This window comes from Bubalus bubalis, chromosome 18, assembly GCF_019923935.1.
Source record: "Bubalus bubalis isolate 160015118507 breed Murrah chromosome 18, NDDB_SH_1, whole genome shotgun sequence".
Taxonomy (NCBI): domain Eukaryota; kingdom Metazoa; phylum Chordata; class Mammalia; order Artiodactyla; family Bovidae; genus Bubalus; species Bubalus bubalis.
Genome location: NC_059174.1, coordinates 22,122,471 through 22,127,477, shown reverse-complemented (window position 1 = coordinate 22,127,477; position 5,007 = coordinate 22,122,471).

The window sequence follows — 5,007 nt, the reverse complement described above, 5'->3', positions numbered from 1 at the left end:
GGCTTTTTAGTTCGAGGCTTGGCACAAAGATTTATGTTCCTGGTGTGACCGTACTCACCATCCATCACGATTAGTTACAATAAAATCTCTCTTCGTGTTTTTAAAAGCCCTTCGAGTTACATTCCATTATGCAGTTAACATATCGCAGATGGTCAGGCCATTGTTCAACCAGGGAACCATTTTTTGATCTCTGAAGAGGAGGGCAGGGAACCAGCACTTGACCTCCCCAGAGGCCCTGGAAATCCTGAGCCCAGAGTAGAGGAGAGAGAACAAAGAAGAGCGTGGGGGCCCTGGCTCACCCTTGAGGACTCGGTGGTCGGGCTGAAATGAGTGGCTGAACAAAGCAGATGGGCTTGGATTACAGGCCTTTTTCTTGAGGGAACTTAACCTGCATGCCCCCTGGTCTCTAGAATATCCAGTCTGTCCTCTCCAAAACAACTCAGCACTGGCTCTAAGGCAGACATTCTCCCTAGGCTGGTTCGTATCCAACTCATTTAGTTCACATGAGATCGAAGCCCTTGATGGGAATTCAGATGATGAGAAGGGGTTGTTATGTGGTGTCCCCCCCAAAACTGCTCCCGATCTCCTCCCATCACTGCTCACCCCACTCTCAATAAAAGGCACGAGCCCAGGCCTTTCGATAGATTTTAATCTGTTCCAAGAGAGCCACTCCCCACCTGAGACTTGCACTGTGTCTTGTGGGAGGAGTATATAACCTGCCCTTGTCATTGACTTGGCCATGTGACTAGCTCTAGCCAATGGCACACGAGAGGACCTGAGGTAGGCAGAAGCTTTCCCAGTCATTGCTTGTTTTGGCTTGTTTTCTTCCTTTTTTCCCCTAATCTACCCCAAAGAAGAGAGGCTGTTCCTTCAGGCTGGATCCTAAAGTGAAATAGACGTGGGAAGAAGATTGAGCACCCAGTAACCTTCAGGTGACATGGGACTTAAGTGAAAAATAAAACTGTTTTGTAAGCGACTGAGATTCTAGGGCTGTTTGTTACTGTGGCATAACTCGGCAAAATTGGATGAATTCGCATCCTGAATTGAGGGCTTGTCCTGATCGCCTTCTTTCCCTCAGCCTCCGCATCCATCTGCACCAGGCTCTGCTATCTCTACCATCAACTCTGTCTGAGATCGACCCACTTTTTTCCATCCTTCCTGTTCCATCTCCATGCTGTGCCTCCTGGACCACTCAGCACTCTGCTCCCAGTTCACATTCTTCCTCTTCTCCCATCCTTTCTCCACTCAGCAGCTAGTCTGTTTTTCAACGATGAAAATTAAATGACGCCTCTCCCATGCTTAAACCCGCTTCCAAGATTTCTCATAGTTTTCACAAGTCAAACTCCTCAGCCTGCCCACAGTTTCTGTGGCTTTCTCTCTCTCCACTGTAGCTCAGATTTCTCTGCTCTCTCTTCCTCAAACATGCCCATTCTTTTTTTAAACTTTTTATTTTGTATTGGAGTATAGCAGATTAGAGTCAGCTTGAGAGTCCCTTGGACTGCAAGGGGATCCAACCAGTCAATCCTAAAGGAAATCAGTCCTGAGTATTTATTGGAAGAACTGATGCTGAAGCTGAAACTCCAATACTTTGGCCACCTGATGCAAAGAACTGACTCATTTGAAAAGACCGTGATGCTGGGAAAGATTGAGGGTGGGAGGAAAAGGGGACGCCAGAGGATGAAGTGGTTGGATGGCATCACCGACTCAATGGACATAAGTTTGAGTTAACTCCGGGAGTTGGTGAAGGACAGAGAAGCTTGGCATACTGCAGTCCATGGGGTGGCAACTGAACTGACTGAACAACTGAACTGACTGATAGCTGATTAAGGATGCTCTGATAGTTTCAGGTGGACAGCAAAGAGACTCAGCCACACATATACATGTATCCATTCTCTCCCAAACCCCTCTCCTGTCCAGCCTGCCACATAATGTTGAGCAGAGTCTCCTGTGCTATACAGTAGGTCCTTGTTGGTTATCCATTTAAAATATGGCAGTGTGTACATGTCTATCACAAACTCCCTAACTATCCCTTCCCCCCGCCCTGAACATGCCCATTCTTTTGCTGTCCCCAGATCTCTGCCTGGAATGCTCTTCCCCAGATCTGGCCACTTCTCCAGGAATCAGTACAAACATCATCTGCTCAGAGAGTTCGTTCCTGAGCAACTCCCCCAACCCCCAACTCTCAGTGCAAAGGTGGTTCCCATCCATTTGTAATTGTCCTGTTTGTTGGTTTCTTTGCTTCCTGTCTGCCCCCTCCACTAGAGAACAGAATGTAAACCCCATGAGAGAAGGGACAGTTATCTTCACTGGTGCATCCCCTGGCACATGAGCATTTGATAAATATTTGCTAAATAATGTCTACATAAATAGAATGATTTTAGTCAACCTTCTCACCATATGGGTGAAGAGACCAGGACTGATTCCCAGGGAGTTTGTACCTGGCTGGGATGCCCGCTATCCCCCAGTTAGCTAATGGCATCACCTGTAGAAGAACCCAGATCTCCTAACCCCATCCAATCAACACTTTCCTCTCTAGGTCACACCTCTTTTCCTCCTTCTCAGGTTCTTTGGTCTCTTTTCCTTCCTTGTTCCTGTATGTAACCTCTACTGAGATCAGAAAACTCCTCTATGTTTAACATACAACCCTCAATCAGCAGTTTATAACCCAATGAATCTAACCATTGACTTATTCATATTCTGGCAAATGAAATGGCCATGATTCCATCCCCAGCCTATAAAAGGATGGCGCTAATAACAGCTAACCTTCCTTGAGCACTTGCAGGTATTAACTCATTGAATCTTCCCAGCAACCTATAAGGTAGACAGTATCATTAGCTTCACGTTTTGGTGAAGACTCAGAGGCACAGAACGGTTACCTAACTTACCCAAGGTCACCCAGCTACTGAGTGGTGGACCTGGGCCTTGATCGGGAGCAGCCTGGTTTTGGAGCCTGGGCATTTACCTACAGTGCCATCCTGACCAGATCAGTGCTTGTAGGGTTCTTCCAAGTTACACTCAACCACAAATAACACTACAGTACACCTTTGAAGAAAATACACACATTTACACATTTTCAAAATCCAACCACACTCCTTCCTTCCTGTCTCAAGGTTCCTGTAATTTTATTGGGGGAAAAAAATGGACTCTAAGGCAGAAAATCTGGGTCAGCTATCATTTATTGACTACTGACTACTTCCCAGGCACAGAGCCACGATCATAGCACATAATGTCTCATTTGACAGATAAGGAAACTGAAGCTTAGGAAGGCTGAGTAGGTTGTATAAGCTCACAGTCAGAGGGAGAACATTCCAGCTCAGGCAATTGGACTAAATTACTCCAGTTAAGACACTTAATCCCTCTGCGTCTCATGTAACTCCATCTACATGTGTGCATGCATGGGTACATGCTCATTTGCTTCAGCAGGGGATCCAGGGGATCTTTCTGACCTAGGGATTGAACCCGAATCTACCATGTCTCCAGGTTTGCAAGTGGATTCTTTATCACTGAGCCATCAGGGAAACACAACTCTATCTACACAATTATCCAAATAATACCGGAACTTCTCTAGTAGTTGAGCTCCCAATGCAGGGGCTGGGGTTCAATACCTGGCCAGGGAACTAGATCCCACATGTAACTAACGTTCCTGCGTGCCACAACTAAGACCTGGTGTAGCCAAATAAATAAATAAAATACTCAAAATAAAAATAAATAAAATCTCAAAGTTCATTCCCTTCTATGGATCAGGCATCAGATGGAAAAGGACTGCCAGGCCTGTGGTCAACCCTGCCTGCCTCCCTGCTCCACAGTTAACCCATCTTGCTTGAGTGGCAGCCATTGAGGCTCACTTTTCCTTCCGGCAGGCTTCCCACATGGCATGAGAGGTAAAGAACCTGCCTGCCAACGCAGGAGATGTGGGTTCCATCCCTGGTCTGGAAGACTCTCCTGGAGAAGGAGATGGCAACCCACTCAAGTATTTCTTGGCTGGAGAATGCCAAGGACAGAGGAGCCTGAGGGGCTACAGCCCATAGGGTCACAAAGAATTGGACATGACTGAGTGACTAAGCACAGAATTCATTAAAAAAAAAAAAAATATATATATATATACACACACACACACACACACACACACACACATATATATCACAAACAAAACACCCAGAGCGCTGATGGTAGCTAAAAATTAGGGAGGAGTCTTGCCACTGGGCACAATGCTCGTTAGAAATAACTACCTCTGCTCAACTCTCAAGCAGGCAGGGATTTCAGAGACTCCTGAGAAAAGTATTGATCCACTAAGGACCCACCTAAATCGCTAGAAAGCCGTCTGCAAACAAAACGCACTTGAGAAATCAGTTGTCACCAGCTCCTTAACCTTCATGGCCGGTGGGGTCAGACGGCAAACTTCATTCCCTAATGTTCTGATCCCCAGCCCCCAACACTTCCTGAGCTCTGAGCACACTGGTTAACAGCCTCGGGGACAGGCAGCTAACCTTTCCAGACTCTCCACCTCCCAGCTAAAAAGGAATCGAGCCCAAAGTGACCCCAGAGAGCTCCAAATGAGATTCATTTTCTCTAAGTCCTAATAAATGAGAAGGAGGCAGAGTGTTTCATCTCCCGCTTATCAATTGCATGATCTATCCTGGGGATGCGGCCGTGAGGCTGGGAGCATGACAGATCCATCTCATTAGGCGGCGAATTCATCATACTTTCTACCTCTATTCGAGGTGCCTTCTCAGCCCATTCTTGCTTAGTCTCCCTATCCCTGCTATCTACTCAAGGGCATATCCACTGGCCAATTCACAGGGGAGTGGGCAGTTCTGGAACTGCACAGTTCCAGCTTGCACAGTTCTGGAACTCTGGCTGTGCCCAGGCTTATAGTTGGAAGCTGGCAGAGGGTAGCAAGACAGCAGAGATGGAGGAAAGCTAAAATTTGACTTCAGACCCCATACATCCAATGTCGGGGATCTTAGTTGGATGAGGAGAGCAAGATGACAATAGGTATCTCCTAAA